This window comes from Anser cygnoides, chromosome 10 (assembly GCF_040182565.1).
Source record: "Anser cygnoides isolate HZ-2024a breed goose chromosome 10, Taihu_goose_T2T_genome, whole genome shotgun sequence".
NCBI classification, from domain to species: domain Eukaryota; kingdom Metazoa; phylum Chordata; class Aves; order Anseriformes; family Anatidae; genus Anser; species Anser cygnoides.
Genome location: NC_089882.1, coordinates 4801074 through 4828110, shown reverse-complemented (window position 1 = coordinate 4828110; position 27037 = coordinate 4801074). Strand labels below are relative to the sequence as shown.

General features: G+C 41.9%; 1 protein-coding gene across 5 annotated transcripts in view; it reads left to right on the top strand.

The window, feature by feature from the left end:
- The window catches only part of LOC106036755 (contactin-4), a 300476-nt gene that overhangs the window by 13210 nt on the left and 260229 nt on the right, over window positions 1-27037 (top strand). For 4 of the 5 annotated variants that reach the window (XM_048068607.2, XM_048068576.2, XM_067002911.1 and 1 more), the window contains exon 2: window positions 25176-25220. The gene's annotated coding sequence lies outside the window, so the exon portion shown is untranslated. Of the gene's footprint in view, window positions 1-12419; window positions 12614-25175; window positions 25221-27037 lie in introns of those variants that run through there. The other variant, XM_048068578.2, reaches the window with a different exon arrangement.

The window sequence follows — 27037 nt, the reverse complement described above, 5'->3', positions numbered from 1 at the left end:
CTTCATTTCTTTAGCCTTTCTAAAGTAAACTGAGTTTCAGATGAACATGAGCTGACTTAGATGTTTGGTTGGGAAGAAAAAAAAGCCCCCTGAATTGCACTGATTTCCCACAGGATTAACTTGGGAGCAGGAAAAATAACTTCTTCAGCTTCATCCTTCTTCTTTCCCTCATGCTAACCAAGCATCATTTTTTTTTTTTCTTTCCCTAAAGTCCTTTTCTAGGATTAAAAAAAAAAAAAAGGCACTTTTAAATTAAACGTAACATCTGAAAATAGGAAGGAGAAAGTTGGCATAAGTATTTATGAACCAAGTTGGCCATCTATTCCAAGGATATTGTGGTTTTGCAAAGTATATTTCTGTATAATTTTTGTAAATTTTTATAAATTAATAACACAACTAGAATAGATGTGTTTCCCATCACACCTGGCAGCGTGAGACAGATTGCAAAAGCAAAAGAATTCAAAGTTACTGACCCAAATATTATGTCGGCTGAAAAGAAAAGGAGAATGGAGGCCAATAAACGTAAATAGCAGAAGGAGAAGCAGATAATGAGCATGCATGTTTTGACTGCTAAATGCTGCTGTGGTCTTGTAGGCTAGTTTGTAGGAAGGATGTCATTTGTACAGGCAGGATGTGAAAGAAAGTGGAATTAGTTTGTTGAAAAACAAACAGGAAATGTGTGTCCATTTTGGATGGCTCCTCATATTCCACTCTCTGCAAATGGCTAAATATATTAGCTGAAAATAGAAGCATGGCAGAAAGAGCAGTTACGCTGGGCTTCGGGGAGAGGAAGTTGCACTAAGAAAAAGATGTGTACTAGTCCATAGAAGTGTTACTTCTTGTAAACTTCCCTCTGAGCAATTTCTATCTCCAGTGGAAAATATCAGTGAAGTAGGACACCTCTGAGAATTAATGTATAACACCATTTATATTTGCTAATGGTAAAACATACCAAATTATTAAAAATTCTAAAACCTGCATGGATAGAGTGGCTCGTAGCAGAACATAAGCTTTGATCCAAAATGTTTTTTCCCTCTCTTCTTTTAATCCTTTTACTCTTTGAGTCATATTATGTGTTGAAACACTTTTTTTGTCCTTTTCTGAATGTGAACATGTTTAGTACTCATAAAATTGCCTTTGAGGTGACCTTCACGGCTTTAGGAAGTGAATAAAGTGGTAGAGTGTTGGTAATATGAGTGGGCTGGGCTCCTGATCTGGGAGAGCATTTCGGATGTGATAGCACCTTGACTCAGACACCCGTTATCACTGGTCACGGTTAAGTTTCATGAAGTCTGAAATACCTTCCTCGTGTTAGCGACACTCCTGGCAAATATAAAAGCACTGCAAAGGTTTTTTTAAAGACCAATATTTACTGCTGAAAGGGCATCCTGCCGCCGCCAACCCATTCATTATCCTCTTCACGAAGGAAAAGGCGATTCAGCCTTCTGCTGCCAAGGTTCCTGCGTCCCTTCATCTCCTCCGCCTGTGTCACTCGCTCCCTTTGCTTCTGAACCTTAGCATTTGGTATTCCAGATGTTGGGTTTCATCCATCCATCACCTGTCAGTAGCTTGTCAGAGCCCCTGGACACGTCCACATGTATTTTGTGTACAGCTCCTGCCAGAGCAGAGGGATGTTGTGCAGGGAGGCTGGGCACACCACGAAGTCGATCCATTTTGGCTTTATTTCAGCTCATCTTCAGGTTAGCCCTTTTCAATACTTTCCCCCGAAACAGAACCTGAGGACTTGTAATGGATAATTCCTGATTTGTGAGGAGTTTGAGGGTTTACTTGTATGGAAAACAAGGCATGGTTTACTACAAATGCACCTATTTAGATTCTGTCATCTGCTACAAAAATAAAAAGGAGGGTAAAACTTTGCCTATTGTGTTTCTTCAGCTGAACTTGATACTAGTGCTTAGAGAGAGGTTTCCATGGTGAAAGTAGAAAAAATCAAATTTGAAAACTGCTTTCTTTTGTGTATTTGCTGCTATTGTTTTTAATGGTCACTGTTCTGCATGTTTAACAGTCATTATCCACACCTTCTAGCTTGTGAATACATTTACATATTTTAAATCAACATTAGCAGAGAAAAAAATCTGTGATTTGCCCAAGGCTGCTTATGATTTTTTTATTTTTTAATGCTGAAATGCTCAGAATATCCTCCAGTGGGATCTGTCAGAAGGGTCTCTTCTGGCACACAGCTTTGCTTACTTGGTAACTTTGTGCATTGATTCCTTATATCACCTGCTTTTTTGCTTAGGTGATATTTCATTTCTGTTCCCTTTTCTATTACAAAAGTACAAAGCGAAAGCCTAGTTGCAGTTACTTGCTCTATTCTTTCTTTTTTTTTTATATGTTGGTGCCTCGTGTGGTGTATTCCTTGCCTGTTTACCAAGCACTTTTTCGCTATTTCTTTTCTTGAACAGAAAGAGTCTGGCTTGGAAGCAGCAAACTTTCCACACATTATGCTGAGCCCCACCTGTAGCCTCGTCATGTATCCGGGGTGCAGATTTCCAGCACCCCCTTCTGCATCTCTCCTCAGGATGGGACTGTGCTGCTGCTCCGGCTGCAGCCAGCGCTGCGCGTGTCCCTGGGGTGTGACACGGGGACACTTGTGCACGGCCACAGGTGGGGAGCCCTCAGATCTGCTAGCACAGCCCCGATCCTGGCAGCAATTGTGCCAGCTTCTTGCTTTTTGCCTTGTTGCATTTTAGTCATATGCTGAAATCAGGCTTTTGTTCCATCTCAAGTCATTAATTAGTCCAGTTTCCATTTTAAATTTAACTCGAGCTTGCTCAAAATTTGCCGGCCCTGCCAAAGTGTTGACATGTGTTTTACCAGATATTGGTTACAAAAGTCTTTCAAAATAATTTTCAGGAAAAAAAAAAATAATCTAAGTACAGTGAACAAACGCTGAAAGTAGTCTTTTGTGGCCCTGAATATCTGGTTGTGTTGACGAATAATGGAGAAGGTGTTCAGGTTTATAAAAGAGGATTCAAGATTATTACTCATTTTGTATAGCTTCTTTGCCAGACTTTTAGTGCAGGGAGATACTCAACATCCCACAAAACAGTGAAATCTGGAGGTAAGGAGACGTTGCGTTACATGAATAAATACCTGAACTTCTGACTGACCCCAGACCTTGCTGAGCAATATGTTGCTTTTTTTGGTAGGCTCAAGTCACCGAAGAGAAATTTGCAGATTTTATCCAGTACGCACAGCAACTTTCTCTGCTTGCATCTTTATTATTTGTCCAGAAGAGTTTATGAAAATTAAGAAAGTAAATGCTATCTGTTACAGCCTTAAGTACAATCTCACAGCGGTGCCATCGTCTGAGCCTGTTTGGCTGGGTGCTCGAGCTCCTCCAGCTCTGGCAAAACGCAGGGGTCGTGGCCGCCCTCGTTCGGGGCTGTCCCTGGAAATTACTGTAGCTGGTGTCTGACAGATCCTAAAGCATTACCTGGTGAAATATTGCCTTTTAATATACATTTCCATGCGATTTAACAAATAGATTTCTTCAGCTTAATGCAGAAAAGAAGCTAAATGAGTCAGTAAATGCTAATGTGTCCACGTTCTTCCCAGATAACTAGTTGCCTTTGGGACAGTATCAATAAGTGGCATTTATGTGATATTATGAATGTGTTAATTATGTGTAGACAAAATAATGAGTAAGCAAAGGTCAAGGATAAATCCAATTTTCCCAGAAATACACATCAAAGAGCTTCTAATATTTAAGTCATTAGCATTATTGAATATTCAGTGTCATTTAAATTATGTGCATTTTTTCCATTGCTTATATTTTCAGTCCGGGAGATACTGGGCAACTTAAAGGGCTGTGCAAATGTTTTGTAGCAAAATTCAGCACAACTTCAGCAGTAACTGGACTCTATTTTCTGCATACATTGGTTAACTGCCAGGTTGAATTTGGGATTGATTTCTTGTTTGAGATGTAACTTTGAGATATTATTTTTTTCTAAATTTGAAATGAAGGAAATGAAACTGTGGCCATGCTGGCTATTAAACTGCTGAACCTTGAAACTCAATGTAAATCAAAACAAAACAAAAAGCTCTTGAGACCTTAAATGCCCAGCTCTGCCCTAGTTCATTGGGATGTTCATTATCAGTGCACTTTTAAAAAGCGATGCTGTTAGCATGCTGGAGATTTCAGGCTTTGCTTTTTACTAGCAAGCCATAAGTATAAATATCTATTTGGCAGGGACCTTTCTGAAATCCAGTGTTTTCTGAGGCCGGAGGAAATCCTGGCTGATCAATACAGCCATTAATTAGAAGGAAAGGTCCAGTCATGATTTTTACTTCTAAACTTTTACATATTGACAGTTGGCAAAGCAGTTAAGAAGTCAATAAGGATCTGAAAGTTACCGTACTGTTGGGTTGCTCACTCAAAAATAGCAATTAGGCTTCCTCTGTCTCCCAGGACCTCCTCTCGCTGGTGTCTGGAAGCATCCCGCAGCTGAACAAGATGCTGTTCATATATGAAATATTCATGTTCTGACATCAAAACATGTTGCATATTATTTCAGTATGGTAGGCTGAAATTAGATTCGCATTTTATTTTTCTTATAAATGCCTGTCAGTGTTGCTAAATCAGTTTGTCTTTGCAGTCTTGAAATCGTGTCAGTCTGAATTTCCTTCATGTGCATACTGTTTTGGGCAAAGACACATGACTTCTGTACTCAAGATGGAGCATCTTTAAATAAATGTGAAAACCTCCTGGGAATTAAGTAGATTAGAAAAAAAAAAAAATCTTTGGGGGGCCAGCTTTCAGAGTGACAGATAAATACCTAAATGCTGATGGATTGGGATCTTTGCTCCCCACAGTGTCCAAATACCGTACATATGGTACATTACCCAGTATTTGGTGGTTGTTGGGTATATATCAAGGAACTCTGGAATCTAGCACTGGTGAGAGTAGAGAGGAGCTTCAAGTTCCCAATTCCATGGGTTCTTCAACACCGTTAAGGAAGGATCAGGTGATTCTAGCAGCCCTGCAAGTGGCAGTGGAGGTTGCAGGTGCTTGGTCCATAGAGTGCAGGCATCCTTCAGACGTCTGTGGGTCCGAGAGAAAATGAGGGCAGAGGTTTGTCAGCCCCTGCCTGCGAGCTGTCTGCGTGGCCACAAACCCTAGTGAGCAGTGGTGCTGGTCTGCTGAGGACCACTCAGACATGCGAAAGCATCTGACAAGGCTGTGACCTGGTCCTTTAAGTCAGTAGGCAGGGGAATTAATTCAGTGTTAACTTCCATGGCACTGTAGTGCTGCATTCATGCATAAATAATCTCAGTTTTGCAGTTGCTAAAAAAGCAGTTTTAGTCCTCAGTCTATGACACATTTGCTTGGGAAATACCCCATCTGGGAAGCTATGCATGCTTGAATACATCTCTTACTTTCTTCCCTGCCTCCTGTCTCTGTGCTACCCAGCCTGTGCTGGCACCTCACGAGGCCTTTGCCTGTGTCCGGTGACCTGGCAGAGCTGCTGGCTGTGCGGTTCAAGGAGAAAAAGTTCTCCTCAGAAGCCACTTTTTTTTTCTTTCTTTCTTTTTTTTTGTTTTTTTTTCCAATTAAACCCAGTTTTTTCCAAACATTTACAAGGTTTGTTTGGTCCTGCCACAGACGAAGTGCCTGGTTCCCAACACCGGCTTTTTGTAATTGCCTCCTAATAATTGTCACCCCCCATGAGAGATGTCCCTGCCTGGCTTTGCTTTTGCAGCTGGCTCTGTGGCAGACAAACTCTGACAAAAAAGTTAACCTTCCTCCTTTTCTGCTCCACCCTTAGTGCACTGCTGAAGTTTTTAACACAAAAGTGCCACTCTTTTGTGATTTTCCTGTATTTCCCTTGGTCTTTTAACATAATCCATTTTGATGACTACCAGTAGATTTTGTGAATTGTGGGCATATACTTTGTTGATGTTACCGTTTTCATTCAACTGAATGTAATCCAGTTGCGTGTAGCAACTGCGTTATAAATCCTTCAGACTACTCTCAGCAACACCGCATGTGATCTCCAGGTCTGGGGAGAGAAACAGAGGCTGAGGGCTGGCCAGAGGCAGCACGAGCCCTGCGAGGTGTTTGCTCTGCTGCAGGGTTTGTTAGGCGCTGCACCGAGTCCCGCACCCCGCACGCCCAACTGCTCTCACAATTTATCTCCCGCTGTACACCGTGATACCTTTTCAAGCTCCCTGAAGTGTGCGTGTGCCTCCTTGGCGTGCTCCTAGTTGTTTTCAAGGACCTGCTTTTAAGATAAAATCACACCTGCAAAGCTCTAACCTCGACAAAAACTCCATATTGCTCTTTTTGAAAAGTGAGGCTCTCGTGATGAGCTTCTGCATTTTCCATTACGAAAGACTTTCCAAAAGATTTTTTGAATGATTTCTTGATAGCTGGCAATCTCCTGAATCATTTCTTATACAGAAATTGTTCTTAAAGGTGTTTTGTTCTGGTCACAACTGCCACCAAGCTTGGCTTGTCACAATTACCAGCCTATAGCTTGGAGAGCTGCGGAGTCTGTAGGACTGGCCCGAGGGGCTGCCGTTGCATTTCTTCTTCCGAAATGGTGGGCAGGTCGCCTCCTTTTTCTGTGCCTCTCTATTTTCCTGCCTGCCTTTGTGTCTTTTGTCTGTTCCTTTGGGGTCTGATAGTCTTTGAGCTTGAACAATGCATCTGATCGACAGCGGGCCCTGTTTTAATCCAATGATAAATAGTTAATTTTGGAGGTTTAGGTTGACAGCAAGCCACCTTGGAGTGTCACGCTGTGAGACTTTGGTTTCCTTCTATAATCAGATAAGGAACAGATATTTCCTGTAAATCCTCCCCTAGTGTTCAAGTCATACCATTAGAGCATTAAGTCAGATACATGACACCCAATTTCAGAGTAATTCCTGAGGAAAAAGCACATTATATTTTTTTAATGGGCTTCCCAGGACTTATTTTGTTTCTTCCTGATGAATATGAATTCCAGCAAGTTCATCTGAATTCTGACCTTCAAATACACAAATGCTTTTTTAGAGCAAGACTGTGGTCTTTAAAATTATTCAGTCTGTATGAATGTCTTCCTCTCATCCCTAAAAAACCCGTTAGAGTACAAGAATAGAAGTGTTGTGTGTGTTCCTAAAATTCATCTGTGTTCTTACGCTGAACTACCTGCGTCTTGTAGAAATACTGTTCTTGTCAGCCTGGCCACTACTGACCTTTTCTTTCTAAATGGCTTTATTTGGATCGTATGCTGCATACAATATAGTCACTTCTCCTCATTTTCTTTTCTTCTGATTGCCAAGTAACGCCAAGCAGATCGGAGAAACTCCTTGTAATATACTGTGTGGTTTGCTATAACAGTCTTTCACAAGCACCTTGGTTGAATAAATATCCATTGAATAACTGGAGAAGATATTTGTATTTTTTTTATTTTGATTTATGTTCTATCCTCCTATCTCTGCATCTTCAAGAGTAATTGCCAGTTTTCACCTCCTACAGAGAAAATATAATAGAGCTGAAGAATAAGTAAAATGTGCTCTGTTTCATTCTATTCTGTTTGCAAGGGAGCCTTTATATGCATACACTAATAATTTGCAAACTGAAAATCATAACCTCATTCTCAGCTGGACTTGCAGTAAAAAGCTACTCACATGCTTCCTGGGTTTCATTTCCTCGTGAAGCTTGCCAACTGGAGACCTGTACATATGGCCCATTCCCCTTTATGATATCAGTCAGTCCGACTCCGGTGTAGTAAAGGTATCCCAAATGAATATGAAGGTTGGAGCCAGTATGTTCCCTATTATAGACATCATATTCCCATGCACCGCTGATCTGATAGCAGCCAGAGTGTATGTCATGCATTTTAATGATGCTGCCAGTACAGCGTCTCTTGGAGGATTACCGCGCGGTCTCCCTGTGATGGGTGGCGAGTCTTTTCTGTCGTCTGATACAGGATGCTGTTAGGGGTGACTGCAGCGTGAAATATCTCTGCGTGCTGGCAAAATACTGCATTATATTCGAGAACACTTTTGAAGCTGCGGCTGTCATTGCTCTTCGGGGACCTTTTCTTAATCTGAACAATAATAAGGTCAGTTTGGTGCAGCACGATTTTTCCATCAATTAGTTCAGTCATACTTCTAACAAGCCATATATAATCACGCATGTTTAACCCGCAGGTTACGTGGCCTTGCTCGTTCTGTGACCTACAGATCACAGAGCTGCTAATCTATTATTTGGTAAGCGAAGAATGTAATAGAGATTTTGAGTGGAATTATCCTGGCTGTCACACGTTCAGGCCCCTACTTTAGCTACTAACTGAACCACAGAAAATGGACTTTTCACCTACGTGGGCCACCATGCTTTGGTCTTCTCCTGTCCCTCTTGACAGGTCTTCTTCCTGACCCCTTGAGGAAATGAAACCAGAAGTACACTTTGCTTGTGAGCGCTCTTGGGCCTTGCCTTTCCATATTAGCACAAACCAAGCTCCAGGTGACCTAGTTCTCTGCTCACAACAGGTTTGTCCTTGACTTTCTCCCTTCCTGCAGTCATGAACACTGGGAGATCTCACTGCATGCTCTGGGTGTCTCACTTGCTACAGCCATCTGCAGTGAACAAGTCAGGCAAGCTGCCCTCTCCTTGCCTCCCGTGTCTGTGGGGAGACATAGGCTTAGGTGTTTGAGGTGGACAAATTCTGCCTCAAACACCTACTGGTGTGCTGCTTATTCCCTTCAGTATTCAGATGGATGGTAGAAGGTGTCATTCAAGTTGCTTCTTCGGAGAAAGCCTCCTTAAAAAGGCCCTTTCCCAGAAATTGAAGCTTTTTTGCATATTTGTATACCTATGTCTTATGTACTAGGAGATCTGGAAAGGGACCCCTTTCAACAGAAAATACCTTTTCAAAATTTACGTGACAGAAATTCTATTTCCCTGGATAACATCAAGTTTTAGACTATTTTGAAAGCAAACTAAGCAGTCAGTAGGGGCAAAAAAAAGATCCAGAAGCAGATTAATCCAAAAGTGCCTAATTTGATAACACCAGTGTAGATTGAACGACTGCTTCACTTTCTGCTAAGCATTGCAGTGCAAATACTAATGTAACTATTACACTGTTATGCTAGTAAGGTAAATGAACCTGTATAGGTAGATCAGTAAATGTACCGCGGTGGGGTGAGAATCTGCAGTGCAAATTTTGCAGGTTCTTCTGCATTTGAGCTTAGTTCAGTTATCTGTAGCACCATGATACACCAGGATTTGCCTTGCAACAGTGAGATGTAAGAGCTGTGATGTGGGGGAAAAAATTCACATCCTAGGAAGTATTTTCAAAGATATTGGGGCATTTGTTTTGGATTTATAAATTATTTTAGAGGAAAAAAGTGTTATGCAATTATCACCTGAAAATAACAAGTTTTCTCACAACAAAAATCTAATTTAGAGAGAACTGAGGCAATGGCTTCTAGTAATTTTTCTGGCACCATTTTTATCTATATTGAGAAAATAATAAAAATTCAGCCATTTGGACCACCAAACTGTCCTTTTTTTTTTTTTTGCCATTTGGGCTACCAATTTTTTTTCTTTTTTCTTTTTTTTTTCCAATGTACAAATGTGCAGTTGTAGTTTTCATCAGTGCATGCCTTAACTATCCTAGGAGGAATTCGTTATTTCTGTTGGCACAGCATGGTGTACTTTCTTTCCCCTCCCATTTGAAATAAGTTTCTTGCTATTTGCAGGATGAAGTTTGAAAGACTTTAATCATACAATGAAACAGAAAGTGTCATAAGCCAGAAGGCAAAAAATCTCAACTCTCACAAACTGATGCTGAAAGTTACTTTGAGTGGTTGAGGTTGGTCATGATGTTGTGAGTGCTTGCACTGAGGCCAGGTTACTGTCATGTCACTGCCTGATTTGACACTGATGAAGTGTTAAATTATCTGTCTGAGATGTAACCTTCAGACTGGGGACTTTTAAGCAAAACTGTCCCACAAACTCAGCTACATCTCAAAATCCCTTCATTATAGCAGGGCTGAAACTGAGACTTAATTCAAGGCTGCTGCGTGCATGCAAGCAGGTACACCCAACCTACTTGATGCATCACGTAACCCCAGATCAGCAAAACACAGATCCAGAATGAGTAATAAAACCTATGCTCAACACAGGCACTAATACAAGAAGAAATAAATATAATTACAAGGTCAATGTAGCTAAATTGGTATCCTCACTGTATTATAAGAAAGTAATGAGAACCACCTTCAGTTTCAAACAGAAGTCAATAGAAAATCAACAAACTGATACTGCAGACATCCTTTTTCTAGCAGGAACCAGGGACAACATGCAGATGCTCTAGGATAACACAAGTACACACACAGAGGCATGCACAATCTTTAAGAAAAGGACAAACAAATTCCAGTAAGCAGCAAAAACACCCACTGCTGTTATTTTATGAATTGATGGTAAATTTGCCTTCTGCATGTTGGTGAAATAATGAAAAAATCCCAGGATTTTGAAGGCGTAAAATTGCAGGCAATTTGTGTTTATAGCTGTAGACGGCCACACAAGTGAAACTAAATTGAGTGCCGGATGGAGCTAAGGGAGAGGGAATCAGAAATGCAAGAGAAAGATAAGGTTGTAGAAATTTCTCTCTCCAAAGCTAATCAGAACTAAGTATCCTATTGCCAGCAGCATGGTGAACGTTTCAGATAACAGATAATGATGGAAATTATGTAGGATAATTATGTCGCAAAGAACAGCAAAGGTTGTACGTGCTGACTTACAGAATTGTCACCTACGTCCTCCCTTTGTCACCCCAGAGTGGGGTACCCGCTGCCCCATGTCGTGCACAATGTTACCCTATTGGGAAAAAAATGGCTCGGTGATTAACTGCGTGTAATACCTAACATCTAACATAGTATTCAAAATGTAATCGTTCTAATTTGCAATTGTAAATCTCCTGTTATCAATTAATTTACATTGTACAAGTAACCATCTGATTATCTTTGTGCGTTGTTGTATTTACACTGCAATTTAATTGTAAGTAATTAGCATGTAATTGCATATAGTTATTTATACCTTGTAAAGAAAGTGATGTATTTGTATGTAGTAAAAATAATTGCAGTTGGGGGCATTTTCTGCAAAGCTTTTGACTTTTCTTCCTTTTCAATGTGTCTAACAGTTTCTATGGCCAAAATTTCACTTGTCTAGACAAAGTTGGGTGGGTTAGGTTAGCTATCTGCAAGCCGAGGCATGCAGAATTGCATTTGGCTTTTGGCCTGTATTCATTCTCCATTTTACAATATTTCCCCTATCTCCCAGTACTAACTTGCTCCTCCTCCTTAAAAAGGGAACTTGTAATAGGAGAGAGAGTGTCACGTCTGTCGAACAGAAATCCCGTGAGGAAGCAGTGAGACAGTGACCTCCATTCCTGGCATGGATGAATGCTTTCCATGGAGCAGCTATAACAAAAAATATTACCCTATTACAGTAATACCTACTAAAGGTATACTTTATGAATGGCATGAAGGGCAACGGAGGCTTTCACGTCCAGTACTTGTGATGGTAATTTTATTCCCCTTGCTACTTTCCTCGCTCCTCCATCACCCCACTGACGGTCACTCTGATGTCAGACTTCAAGGCCACGGCCAGTTCCTGCCGTCATATCCCCCAGCCTACAGTACTCATCCTTTGAAAGAAATATACTGTTTTCTAAGAAATACTGTAACAGAGGATCTCTGTTACAGGGGCCTTTGTCCGCCTGGCATGTAATGGAAGGGAAACCTTGGGTCTAACAGCTCTGGGACAAGTCTGCGCTTCATTATGCATCCTGCAAGGTGCCTTGGGGGACAAAGGAGATGTCCAGCGCTGCTGGGGCAGCCCCGTGCTGCTGCTCGCTCCAGACCTGCTCATCAGCATTCACGTTTCTCTAATCTGAAGATGTGTGAGATATTTAGGATTCACAAAATAGCTTTGAGTGGCACGAAGGACGGTGTTATCTCGTGGGATGGTCTATCTGCTCTTGGGCAGGAGCTGCTGGGTGCCTTGGTAATGACGGGCTTTTCTCTGCCCGGCGGGTCGGACCCCTGACTTTCATAAAGGATCTTAGTTATGCTCAAGGGACAGTATCTTTTCACTACTCAGTGCTGCTTCTGCATTTAACAAAATAGCTCCCAGCCGTGTTGCTGTCAGATTTACACCATCTGGCAACATTATGCGATAGCAATCATCTCACTGCTGGGGCTGGCAGAGGAGATCCGAGAGGAGCCTCTCCTGCACTGCTGAAGCAAATGGTAGATGGCATTAAAGCCATGTTTAAACTCCAGTTTTCTTCCTCAGGTACATTCTCCCCACCCCAGCACTTCCCCACAGCTCCAGTGGCAGGACTAACGCCTGTTAACGACAGCAGGCTGTGTGCCCCCCCCCCCCCCCTGCCCAGGAGCTGGCCTTGCTGCACCCAGCTGGGTGCCACTGGGGGATGAGGGCACACCTGAAGGGAAAGGGAGGAGACTGAGACCCTCAGGAGCTTATTAAAGAAGGTGACATGCAGAGGGTAGCTGGCTCTGCCTTGGAGGGCAAAGTGGGCTGCTGGTGCTATGCTGAAGAGCAAAGCAGGTGGGGGCTCCCCAGGCCCCATCCCCGGTGAGTTGGCCCTTGGGGTGATGCTGCAGGTCTGGCCACCGTGCCTGGGGTGACAGCAAAACCTTGTAGGAGCTGCTGAGCATGGTGGAGTAAGGCTTTTGCTTGGGGGTAGTGTCAGTCTTTCTAAGGATTATTGTATGGGATTGGGTATGTGGCTTTGCTCAGAAAGCAGGGTTTGGCCTGTGTTTAGTTATTCCTCTGTTGACTCTTCTTCTCAGAGCTTTCCTGTATTTATTTTCTTTACCCTGGTATATCTTATGCATCTCCCCTTGTAAAACTAATGCTATTATGTAGATAATGTTTTGGCTTCTAGAAGATGTGAGCACATGCTTGGAGTTAATTACTTGACTTGCTGCTTAGTTTCCTGCAAATATGTTTCCTTCATTCTTACATAGCAAGCGTAAGCCCTGATAGGTGTGCTGTAGGGCTGATGTGAAGACAAGCATTAACAAACATCAGGTGCTGAGAGGTCTCCAGGTGTGTTGGCAGTAGTAGTTACCGTTATGTCAGCTGGAGAAGCCTTGTAGCTAATGAGACTCCTATGAAACATCTTGTGTGCTGTTGTCCTCTGGAAGGTGGTCTGCAGTATCTACTGTTTTTCTCACGGATCTAAATAAGGACTAATAGAATTAATTTATATTTGGAAACATCTAGGAGCTGGGCTTGCACTGGACTCATTTGGTTTGGCTTTAACAGCGTACTGGATACTTATTTGCATGATCACATTGCAAGCGGTACACAATGTATAGCGGTCAATCAAGGTCTAAAGCTGCTCAAAACCTCAGAGAATGGTTCAGTTGATTCCAGCTCAAACTACATAAAAGTACTGTGAGATAACTGTTTTCTGTACTTGAGCTGTAGTAGATAGTTACTCTGTGCAGCATAGTTTTGTGTTCTTCATCGGATCTTTTTCACTGGAGATTTCTTCATTGTTCCTATCTCTTCCCTTCATTCTCTCTGCTTGTTCACCCCTCCAATTATGTTCTTATATCTATATATTTTTAAAGACTTTAAGTGTCTGAAAGGAATACTGAAAAGGAACAGGAGTAGCTTATCTCATAAATCTGCTAGATATGCAGAAAAATAAAATTAATTGAAAACATAGCTATCTTGAAGTAGCAGCATCCTTTAGGTACTTAGCTAATTCCTTTGTGACTTGATCAGTGTCTCAGAGCTATGGGGATGAATGACCAGGAGTTGTTGCCAAAAAGCAGAAAAAAGCTATGCTCGTAGCTCCTACTTGAGAGCCCAATGCTAATCATAAGCTGCTTAGCCTTTGAAGATTAAGTAATATCTGTAATGCTGTACAGATAGTCTAAAGTTCATGTTTTCAGTGTTAATATACAAATGAGTAAATAACACAAGTTATGGCTTCTGTAGGGGGGGAATTGGTTTTGGTCATCAAAATTTGCATAAAATAATGAAGGAAGCTGGGTGAAACTCAGGCAGCTGTGGTGTATAATTGCCAGTAGCATATATGTGGCTTAGTCCCCCAGCAGCTTTACCCCCTTGGAAATACTAGTTAAGGCATAGGGTTTGGTGTATTAGTAAGTTTATGACCTGCATAAAAATGTCAAGTCAAACGGCTGCCTACTAAATTATTCAGCTTATTGATAGAATAATGACTTTGAAGATAGAGATGTTGGGCTTAACCCTTTCAAGAGGAGCAGGGTGGGGAGCTGAATCACTGCACTTGATTCCAGCTAGATCACAGCAAGATCTCTAGTACTACATGCCACCTTTGAGCAGCAAATTCAAGTAGAATTAAAAGTTAGAGATGGGGTTGGTTTTGAAACTGATGCGAAATTTAAATTAGACACCTTTTTTTGGTAGAACTGCCTAGAAAAACAAATCCAGATAAATGGTCTTACTTGCTGAATTTCTAAATAAATAAATTTCTTTTATAAAAAGAAAATTGTAACCTTATTTTTACCCCCCCCCCCAAAAAAAAAAAAGAACTTATATTAAAAATTCAGTACTCCTTAAAATGATGGTAGAAAAACATAGAGTAGCCTTAGTTTAACTTCTCCCAAATGTTTGCTAGCCTACTTCATTGCAGAGGAAAGGCTAGAGTCTGATTCAAGTAGATGCAGTGATAGTGTTGTTACTTGTTTACCTCAGAGCTGTGCTTAACCCAAGGCTTTAGATAAGTATGTTGTTTAAAAGATAAGTATAATGCATACACAAAAGAATAAAACATCCGTTTTGTTAAATCTTTGATTTCTGAAAGTTTCAAGCATGCAAGAACTTGTCTTGACAGGGCTACATTTCTTAGAATATTTAATGTGGGATATAAAAATATATCCGAAATATATTTATACCACTTTACAAGATATACAAAATAGATTTATACCATCCTATGGAGTCTGAACTTTTATGAACAATAATATTTATTTGCAAGATTCTATAACAGACTTGCATATGTAGATTACTTGTACATTATGTATACACCTTGAATGTCAACATATTTGATTTTATCTACTATGGACATCTCTGCTTATTTTCAGTTTTCTATGTTATGGGAAAGTTGGTGCTCTACTTTTTCTCTTCAGAACATATTTTCGCATCAGTTGTGGTGCAGCAGCCACAACAAATCTGTTTTACTAATAATACGTGTTTGGTGAAACAACGTAATGAGCCAACTCGCTGTTCTGCTGGTGGAGCTGCAGCTGGGGAAGTGGAGCTGCTGGGAGAAGCCCAAATCCTGCTCTGAATGGTCCTGGTTTCCCCCAGCCCTGGCCAGGAGCTGCTCTGCCCATCTTGCTGGGTGGCAGCTGTAGGAGCCATGTGCTGCCCACTGCCGCCTGCACCGCTGGTGTGCTGGGGCACAAGGTGTGATGTGCAAAAGTTCCTTCATCTTAGAGTCATAGAATGGCCTGGGTTGAAAAGGACCTTAAAGATCATCTAGTTTCAACCCCCTGCTCTGGGCAGGGTTGCCAACCACTAGAGCAGGCTGCCCAGAGTTGCATCCAACCTGGCCTTGAATGCCTCCAGGGATGGGGCATCCACAGCTTCTCTGGGCAACCTGTTCCAGTGCCTCACCACCCTCTGAGTGAAAAACTTTCACTTAACTTCTAACCTAAATCTCCCCTGTCTTAGTTTAAAACCATTCCCCCTTGTCCTATCACTGTCAACACACATAAACAGGCATTCCCCCTCCTGTTTATATGCTCCCTTCCAGTACTGGAAGGCCGCAATAAGGTCTCCCTGGAGCCTTCTCTTCTCCAAGCTAAACAAGCCCAATTCCCTCAACCTTTCTTCATAGGAGAGGTGCTCCAGCCCTCCGATCATCATCGGTGGAGCCTCTGCTGGCTGCCTAAGCCTCAGGACTGGTATTTGGGGTGTCACCCCCCCGGTGCCTTTCTTTCAGGCCTGGCAGGGAGTTGCTCCAGCAGTCTATCTCCTGCTCACACTCCCTGATAGCCCTTAACCTCTCCACCTCCTCCCTGAGCTCTGCCACCAGGCTGACCAGGTCATCCACCTGCTCACACCTCACGCACACGGTGTCTCTGCCACCCTCAGAGGGCAGCAACAGGCTCAGGCACTCCCTGTGACCAGAAACCCGAACTGCTGCATTTTTGAGAGGGCTGTCAATCTGGGTCACCAAAGGCTTTTTCTAGAAAGAGCTTTCTACATAGCGGAGACCATGGTGGTTTGTCTATAGGTAGACAGCTGGTAGATGAGCTGTTCTGAGTGGGGAGGGAAGCTCTGCCCTGCCTGAGGGCAAACTACTGTTTGCCTGCCCTGGTTGCTGTGCTCCCCAGGGGCTGCCTTTGAGTGGCTGGGGAGGGGATGCTGATGGCTCCGCCTGCAGCTCCTCAACCTCCCTCACGAGGGCTGCCGGGGCTTGGCAGCTCCCTCAGCTGCTTCGAGAGGCCTCCATGCCACAAAAAAAAAACCCTGCCCACCTTGATCCCCCGCTCCGCTGCAGCAAGTGTCTTGCCCCGGAGCCGATTGCCTCGGCGAGAATGTTTCAAGCTCTGTACCAACTAAATGGAGAACAATTGTACAGGTTTCAAAAACAGCAAAGCTTGTTTGTTGTTCCTCCTGAGATCATCCATCTTGGTGCAGTGGCACTTCTGTTAATGTGAGCCCTGCTGTGGTGATGTTTCCACTCATCTATGGGAGGCAGTGGCTTCCTTCTGCTTCCTAGTGAGAAAGAATTTGCAAGCTTGTACTTTTTCCCCTAAAACATTGTTATTTTTAAAGTTTGGTTGTTTTGAATTTGATCCAAATTTCTTTTTTTAATTTACTTTTTGTGGTCCTGGATGCTTTGCCCTTACCAGTAGCACTGTAATTCTCCTATGGCCAACATAGAGAACATGAGATCAGCGGGATCAAAGCCAGATCCAGCGCTGCTTTACTCTGCTCAGGGTCAGCCTCGCTCTTCTAGGTGTTCTGCCTACACGGTTGAAATTCTGAGTGTTTGGCTGAGTCTTTTATCCCGGTTCACACATTTACTGTTGCCACGTTTCAGCTGTGACCTTCACGAACAGGATTTTGTCTTCTCCGTTGGGGTTATTCGCGATCCTCGAGCAGGTCTGGCTGTGGCTTCCAGCTGCACCTCTTTGATGTCCCTCCTCTACCCTGTGGGCTGCATCAGCTTAAGAGACTGTCACCCCATCAAAACAAGCTGCTGGGAGCATTAGCCTTTGAAAAGCATGTCACTGTTAATGTGCTCTTCTTACTGAAGTACGGCCTTAGCTCTTGCTTGAGTTTTAGTGTCAGGTGCCAAAGGATCAAGGCAGAAGTACCTCTTACTAAGAACAGAAGAGAACTGCACAGCAATGAAAAATGCCGTGCTTTATATTCGCTGCCATTTAAAATGGTGTTGTTACCAAAATGGCTGAGGAACTTTTCAGCCTTTTTTCCATTGGTGTTAGCTTTGGTGCCCATGGAAGGAGGCGACTGCTTGGCTTACATGAGGTGGACTGTTGAGTCCATAAGCAAATGACTTCTTGTTCAAAAACAAATTAAAAAATAAAAATGGTATATACAAACATAATGTGAAGGCATGACCACACTTCACTTGGTCACCAAGGACACAATCTTCTCCTCACATGCTAGTTTTTATAGCTAAATTCATTAATAATCATAGATTACCCAGTGTGTAGGGTACGTGCTGTTTTCCTGTGTTTTGTACATCTATTAATGTAGTCAAGTTAATTGTCCGATTAAGCTGAACAGGGCTCAGTAACGGAGAGGTCGTTATGGCAAAATAGGTGAATCAGAATTAGGAGGAAATTGGTGAACTGGTAAGTTTACAGCAGCAAAATACAATGCATGGAAGGAGAGCAATTTATAGGTATATTAAAATAAAAAAGGAAGGGATCTTAGGCAAATCCTAAGCTTATTATATTTCCTTTTTTCTAATTTCCCCTGAACATAATACCATTTATTCATGATACTGCTGCAATAATTGAACCAGTGGAAGGAGAGGAAGAAAGCTACCCATATAAATTACTACTTGAGACCTGGTCTGTTTTGACAGATGTCAAGTCTGGGTAGCTTAGCTTGCTCTACTGTTTGTATGAGAAGGGCTTGGTATCACTAGGATGCAGACTAATAGCTTTCTGTGCTTCTGAATGTAGATAGATTACATTGCAACAGATTTTTTTTTCCCCCTAGTCATAACCTAGTGACTCTGAGAGAATTAATTGATAAAATATTCCCTAGTTCTTTTGCATGGTGTTGCTGCAGGAGTGGGAATTTAAAAGGGAAGAGGCAGCCTGCCTGCTGGAGGGAAAAATTGTCGTGGTCCCTTATGGTTTCTGTTTAGATTTGAGAAATCAAGTTATAAAATTAATTTAAAGGAAGTGATTTACTACTGTATGTTAAGCTTTTCTCTGATTTTTACAATTAGTATTTAGTGTGTTTGCTGCAAGTAATACATCTATGAGGCTTTCACGTACATCTCTTGCTCCAAAGTATTTCGGTCTTGCTTATTTTTTGGGACTTGCCTATTTGTATACCTTCCTCCCCTCAAAAAAAAAAGAAAAAAGATGCAAGGTGTGCACTAAACATAGATTTTCTCCACCTCTGTGGAGTTTTAACTCTGTGTATGGCTTTCAGTTGTCACAGGTGGGGGACAGTCTGATCTCTGTCTTGTTTGGCATGTACTCACTGAGCTCATTTCAGACCTGGAAGTTTTTGTTCAGTTACTTTCACTGCTGTGTTTTTTCCTGCTGTTAGGTTTTTAGTTCATACTTGACTTTATTTGCTGTCTTCTGTTGCTTTATTATAAGAGAATGGAAAATAAGCACCAGGAGATGTGTATTTTATGTGGTTCGTGTGGATATGTTTAACTGCAGAGTCCTGTGTAGGCTCCATGTATCTGTGCACTGTGACCTCATTACGTAACTTGGCAATTTGTATAAGAAAGCAAAAGACCTTGTTTTGGAGAACATGGTGTTGACGGAGTATGTAGGCGATCTGAAATGTCTTCTGGTTTGCAAGGATGAGGAACAAATTTAAAAAGGAAAACAAACAATTTAACGGTGATGGAGCTGTAGCTCCAGCAAGGATAGACTGTGGGCGTGCATCCATTTTGTCTTGTTGCAGAAGATTATTCCTCAACACACAAGGTCATAAAATCTCACACTGCTGAATATTGGAAGATAATCTTGCGAAAAGTTTAAAATATTTTACTAGCAGTAAATATTTAAGGCCTTCATTTACAGCAATCAGGGGACTATGTGAATACACCCTTAGCTTGCAAATAAACACTAAATTGTCACCTCAAATAAAAACAAAATGGTAAAACATGCAAAGCAGAAATCAACAATCAAGGCTGCTAATTATTACGGGCTTTATAGATATTAATTACTCAGTGCATGATGCTTTTTCATCACTGACCTTTCTTGTTTGGTATTTTGTAATTGGTTAAAGTGATTAGAGATTTTTTCCTGATCAGACTGATGATCTTGGCTTCTGGCATTTCAATCCCAGTAAAAGATTTAATATAACAGAGTGATAGGAGCAAGAAATGAAGGGGAACTAATGGTCCACTCCCTTCTCTGGTAGGAATAGCCTGTTAACTTCAGCTTGCTCTTTCACGCAAGGAATCGCTCAGATATGACATTGAACAATGTCCTTTCTGCCTTGTCCTTCAGCTGTGTGGGTATTTGCCCAGGTGCAGCTGCACAAGTCACCAAGTGGAAATTGGAAAAGCGCAGAAATGCAGAAGCATCAGAAGCTCCCAACTGTGTTTGTAAAGCTGTGGTGGACTGGCGTTGGTGTTTCAGAAACTGTTGGTTTAAGTCTGGGGCAGAGCTGATCTTTAAAAGTGACCAGGGAGTGACGTGGTGTGGAGAGCTCAGCCTGCCTCCATTCCCTGGGGAGAAACATCAGGGTGAAGGCTTAAACTTGGACCTTGTACAGCATTAGAGCTACTGCATGGGCTCTTAACATCTCATTAAAAATTAAGACTATACACTTGCAGTTTACAATGATGGTGAATAAAGCATGGTTGTCAGCAAAGAGTTGGTACAACCCATCCCCTTTTCGTGCTTGGAAAACAAGTTGTAGAGGACTGCGGAGGCAAAGCTACACCTCTGGGTAATGAGGAACCAGATGCAAAAGAACCAACTATTCACAGTGAATTTTCCCTTTGTCATCAGAGCCTGACGTGTTCTGTTAGTAACCTTCAATAAGTGACTCGGTTGATGCACTGTACGCAAATGAGCAAAGGATCTCTTAATCAGCAGTTCAGACAATGCAAAACAACCTCGTGCATTTCATTGCTTTGCATTTAAAGTAGAAAGTTGATGAACGCATCATCCTCTCTAAATGCAGTCTCCTGTAGTTATCCAGGGCTTTTTACTGATATATGGACTACTCACTTGCATCTCTATGTGACTTTGAAAGAGTATTTTTACATACATGGGCCTCTTCCCTGTGTGGGGTCAGTAAGCTGTGTGTTTTGAGCCCATTCTGATGGAGCAGGGAAGGCTGCTTTAAGTAACAGGCAATCCTAAGGGTTATGCAGCTTAGGAGCTCAATTTATGAACCAGCTGGTGAATCGTTTTGAGATTTCTTTGACAATCTCTGAAGAATTCTGCTGTCTAAAGATTATTTTATTATCAATATGCAGTCATGCAGGTCATGTTCTTTTCATTTGTGAAGCAAATGGCATCAAACAAATTGCCTTAAAGCCTAGAAATCCAATATAAATGTGTAATGCTCTTCTCCACTTGATGAGACAAGGTATTTTGCTACCTAAAAATAACACTTTGAAATATTTAATTTTCACTTTTTTCATACAATAAACTACATGAGATCTCTATTTTGATGGCATTTTACTTTGAAGCTAAACCTATCAAATCCTGGGAGAGCTATGATGGTGATTAGGCTTTTTGAGTTTTTCTGCATGAGATAGATTACACTTGAAAAATGCTTTTGGCTGACTCGCTAAACAATGTTTAAATGCACAGGAAATGTTTCTGTGACAAATGAATACTGGATTTATATTTCAGCTTCAGAAAACTCTCTTCTGTTTAGCTCCTGTCATCAATCTATTGTGTTAATAACAATGTTTGAATTCGGGAACAGGAGGCAAGCCAAGGATTCAGATGTTACTGAGGAAGGGCTGCCCCTTGCAGCAGCTGCAGCTGCTGGATGAGGCTGAATCAAGCCGGGTTTCCTGGTGTGCAAGATGTGCTTCAGCAAGGAAATGATGTGGCTGATGCTTGATAGCAAGTGGTCCCACAAAGAGGTTTTTTGCCCAGTGATACAGCTAGGAAAATGGTGGCACTTCAGAGTTAATGTCCTCTTTGGTTTTGAGAGGGCAGCTGAGCCAGGATTAGGGCAAAGAAGGGTGGCATGGGGTTTGCTCTGAGTGCCTTCCAGGAGCAGGAATAGGGAAAGCAATACGAACAGTTGCAGTGAACGCTTTCTTTTTGAAGGTTGGTGGCACCGCTGGATGAGAGAGCAGGTTCAGAAGCACTTGGTTATTTAATAACCTGTATTAATAAGCCCGTGGGCTAGCAGGCTTGTGGTTATCACATTTCTTTAGCTTGTTGTGAAGTGAAGAATATTGTCTTTATAGTAAGTACGAAAACTTTGAAGGATGTCAAATTCATATTAGAAAACAGAAGCAGGGAAAGCTCTTAAACAGTACCTAGAGGATTTGGGGTAAAGACAGATCTGCAGGCAGAGTTTTTGGAGTGCTTAATTTGAGATTGGAAGGAAGCAGAGACAGATGCAAAATCTTATAGTATCCCAATTTAAGCTTTCCTTAAAAATAGTAAATGTGGAAGATGGGAAAACAGGACAAGACTAGTCTGTTGGTTTGGCAGGCGATGCAAAACTGTGCAAGAGTAGGCTAGCTGAATCAACCCAGAATAGAACTGGGGACAAAAAAAAAAAAAAAGAAAAAACGCCATATAAGTTGTGGTTTTGAAGTGACCAAAGGAAAACTTTGGGGGTTCAGGGCCTGATGCATCAGTAATGTTCTTGCCATTGACCAGGGCTGACTGTCTCCCGCAGAACTATTACCCTTACTGTGTAGTCTTGTCTTGTGCAAGTACTCTGGGGACAGGTGCATTAGGAATGTCAGTATTTGTGTATTAAGATGATAAACCTCCAGGTGTGAAAGGCACCTCAGCTTTCTTTGGGATAGCTTCTTTCAGCTCAGTCTTGTTAGTGTGTCAGGCTAAGCGTGGAGTGTTGTGTGAGGCTGTCTGCAGGCAGCAGATGAGATCAGCTCTTCAGGCTCTCATCAGTTCTCTGTTGCCAGCTCCCAGAGAACTGTCTTTACCTGCAAAAGTAGATTTTTGGTGCAATTATGCAGTATTTCTGTGAAACGAAGTGGTGCCTCTATTCTATTCTTAAGTGATTTTTTTCCCTTGAAGTATGTGCTGCTCTTTTACAGAAAATGAGGGTAGTGTAAAGCTGGATTTCTTTTTAGGCTTTTTGGAAGTCTCAGCTTTGAGAACAACTGGAGCAGCGACTGGGGAGCCACATTAAAAGAGGGTTGTTGCTTTTTTCCTTTGGAGACAACTTCATATCTGCATTCCGATGCTTTTTTTCAAATCCTTCTGTTGACAAGGGATGCAGAAAATACTGAAGCTGTTAAATCCAGTTTTTAGCATGCTGCCTTCCATAGCGTCACCTAGGGGAGAGCGATGCTTGTTCCCCTGGTACCTGTTTCAGTCTGTTCTTCACCTGAATTGGAAGTGTGCATTTGAATTGATTGGAAGCTATGGCCAACCCTCCCCCAAGCTGTGGGAGGTTTTTTATTCAGCAAAATTGCCTGGGCACTGCTGAATGGTTGCTGGTAATGTAGTTTAAATGCTTTAGCTTTTCAAGCCTGGAAATCCAGGTTCAGTGCTGCTTGTGAGGATAAAGTACAATTACTTTAATCAGTCTCAAATGCGTGACTACAAAGAGCCATGTTCAGCTTTGTGCAATTACTGCAGGATGAAATACTTTACTGAAAGTAAAACGTCCTGAATTTGCCTATTCCCTGTTTTTTCAAGTCTACACCTCTGTGCCAATGCAAAACGTTGTAAGAAATTGTCCACGCAAGTGTTTCTGTTGTTGGAAGCTGCAAGGTCTGAAGGCTTTGAGCATGTACATGCTGCTGGCTTGATCAGAGGATTAGAAGATGTAATGCAGATCTTAACTGGTGTCACCTGCCTGTGCTACCTCAGATTATTCGGTATGCGACGCACTTGGTGGGCAGATCGGAGGTCCTGTGTCCTGCCTGAGTAACATCGCGTGTGAATGGCTCCGACCGAAGCAAGCAGCGGGGGAGGCTGGGTGCTCAGTGCACAGGGATTGTGGGGGAAGAGAAATGATTTTATCCAGCCAGTCTCCCACATGAGCACCAAAAAAACCCTGAGCTCAGTTACGCATGCAAGCATGACAGGGAATTTAAAAAACACAAATGCAGTTCTGAAGGTCGTGTGGCAGGTGTTTTGAAGGAAACCTCTTCTCTGCTTTGGCTCGGTGCCTTATGCTCACACAAGCTGAGGGATACGCTGGAGATAGATAGGCAAGTATAGAGTGTGTCAGAATTTTTGAAGTAAAAATGGGACGGTTTTTCTGGTTTTCAGCAGCAAGGGATGGATTCTTAGGTATCTAAAAAATACATAGGGATGTTGGTGTCAGAGCACTTCTCGTATGAGTTGTTCTAAACTTTGCAACTGTAGTGATGAGTTGAACAGTCACAGTAAATACGGTAATATTTTGATAGGTATGAAACCCTTCACTCTTCCCGATGTCTAATTTGCGTAGCTCCGGATGTCAAATGTTTATCCACTCCACCCGGTGTTGTGCCCGCTTAAGTGGGGCTCCATCTGGCGCTGCCTGCCTTGGAGCCTGTTCCCCCACAAATGTGTTTCCCCATTCCCGGTGCTGGATCCCAGGTGCTGCTCGGCAGGCCTCTGCTCTTCCCTCCAGTAAATCCCAGAGGCAGCGAGTGCTGTGCCGCATGTGGTGAGCCGGTCTGCAACTCCTTTCACTTTGTGAGCACAACTCAAGTGTGGGCTGAAAACTGGTGCGCCGGGTCCCTACTGAAAACTCCCAGCTGCCTGTGAGTGGTCTGTATTTGTTAAATGAGGCCATAATGTGCCCGTAGACTAACAGTGATAAAATTCTTCAGCGCAGTCTCCAACTGCAAAACTCATAAGGGCATGTGGCATGGAAGGTTTTTGCGTTCTCAGGGACTTTGACAGCAACTCTTATAGACTTACCAAAGGCAGGAGGGGTCCTCTGCTGGGTGTGAACCCTTCAGACGAGGTTCTCGTACAGCCAACAACCACTGCGTTGGAGAATGGGTGTCCAAACACTTGTCTTTAGGCAAAATGCCAGACTTCTTCGTCCCTCTTGTATCTGTGTTGTGTTAATAGTGCAAAAAAGCTTGTATTAGTATTCTTGCTCTGTTATGATGCTCATGCAATTGTGGTTTCATAAACACCTGACTCTGCTGTATGTATTTTGTCTCATAGCCAGCTACCAAATGTGTAAACCGAAATGATAAAAATATGTATTGAAATAGTTTCCCATTGTTTTTCCACTTTTCAAATTGTTATTAGTCATTTGGATTATCTAATGGTTTTACTTGGGACTTTGTGGGAAATGGCTGTGCTTCAGCCCTTTCTCTGGGATCTGTGTTGGGTTGTCATCTTCTGCCCTCAACAGAAATGAGGAGCACCTAGGGGTTTCTGCCACCTGTGAGGCCAATAGCATTGTGTGGTTGGGGAAGATGGGGATTCACTGAGAGGCTTCAGCAGGCTGAAAGTGTTCTGGCTGTAGAAGACAGAGCTGAGAAGGAAGGTTCGGACAGCCCCAGGCGGAGCTGCTGACCCTCGGTGTCCTGTGGGGTGCCTTCAGGGAGCGCTGGGCTGCAGGGCGCTCAGCGAGCTGCGAGGCAGGAGTGGAAACTTCCTACAGAGTACCCAACCACGTCACTGCTCTGTCCTGTGGTACCTTGAAAATAGCAAACTTAAACATCAAAGGTGGCTTCTTTCTTTGCAAAATTAGTTAATGTGGATGAGAAAGAATGTAATGACTTAACGTATCTCTATAAGTGATTTTCCATATCAATTACTTCTTTCAGGTATTGGAAACTTGACTGAAGACTACGTATCATGCACTGGAGAAGGTAACAGTCCTTTAATACTAATTTTGATTTATTGATACTATTTTATATGGTCTTAAAGCAATTGCATTAAATGTCTGGATTTTCTTTGTGTTGTTTGTGCCTGAGACTACAGAATCTGTCCCTGAGTTTCTCGGTACCTTGAGAGTAGGTTTTGTTTAATTCTTGAATTCTTTACTTTCCACCAGTCGGTGGAAATTTTTGTTTAAATTCCTCAGGGTGCATATTGCATTTAGGCAATTTTATATTTAAAGATTTATAGAAAACATGGAGTAGCTTGCCTTCAGAAAACTTTCTGTAAACATGCCATTGTTTAAAACAAGGTATCTAATTTGAACAAACAGTTTACAAAAGGAGATTGGTATCTCAGCACTTTCAGGTTTGTCTCTTTTTTTTTGTAATGAGATTTTTTCAAACTTGGTGTTTAGTTAATCATTGAATGACTCTACAGTTAAATTATCAAAAGACTGTCAAATTTTAATTATCAAAACTGTCACTTTTGAAACTCAAATATCTTAATGGTATCTGTTTGAAAGTACAAAGGAATCAATATTTTTTTTTGAGGTAGGTTTTGTCCTATATATCCTGAATGCTCTTATTTTCTGGAATAATATGAGTGTTAAACACAAATTTAAGTGTGATAGTTTGTGCTTCAGAGTCTAGCCCTGGTCCAGGCAAGAGCAGAAGACTGGGCTTTCTTTTGCATCCCTGCTACTTTGCCTTTGCCTCTCAAATCTTGGCTCCACGTGGCTGATCTCCAAGATAAAATTGTTGCCAAAGAACAGCATATGTTTGAGAATGAATTATATTGTTATCACAAAAGAACAAAACCTTTCCAGAGTTTACAATGAAATATTTAAAAATGTGGTTTCCTTTGTAATTTTAGATGTTATTGGTCTATCTGTTTGGAGAGGTTACAGATGCTTTATCAAAATAGTATCTTGATTCTTTTTCTTTGAGTAATTCAGAGGTATCTCAGTGCTGGGTGTTTACAATGCAAACTGAACTACTGTTTTAGATGAAGTAAGCTATTATTCAACAGGGGACTTACACTTGCAAAGCTCTCTGTGTGAGGTGTTCATAGACTGATAAATTTTGATATCGCTTTCTAGTGGTCTGAAAGGAAAGGCTTATTTATATAAAAGATAACTTTGAATAATGCACTTCTCATACCTTTGGACAGTCCTCCTAAATTAGCCTCAAAGCCCTTTCTTGGGTCAAATCTTGCTTATGGTTCTCCCATAGTAAACAGGAGGTTCTGATACCCGTTGCATTTGGAAGGCTTTTTCAAAATCTGCAGATGAAAAGTACCTCTGAAGAGTTAGGCAACCCTGATTAATTGAACCTGAATAAGAAGTGCAGGATCAGATCTAGGGATATTATTTTTAGGCTGCAGGCTTGTGTTCTGCATTCCAAATCCTTAAATGCCAGTTTGATAGTAAGTGTGAAGGACTGGAGCAGGCAACTATATGCGTAGTAGTGATGGCTTGTGAATAATGTCACCACTACAGACAGAAGAATGGAAATTGCATTCTGTTTACAGAACTCACTATTTGCTAAACACTTCTCATTAGCAAAATGTAATCAAAATGTGTTAAATACCTCAATTCTGTGGTGTAACCTGTGTGGCATTTGTAGTGAAGTGGTATTAAAAATGCTAAGAGGATAAGCAGGGCTTTTGCCTAGCAGCATACCTTGAGAACAGGCATGTTGCCTTCAACAAGCTGAGCAAAGTGTTTTTGTTTTTTTTAGAAAAGTGGGGTGGGGGGTTACATGTTCCTGCACTTGTACTTTTATGAGGATTGTAAATTCAGATTTTT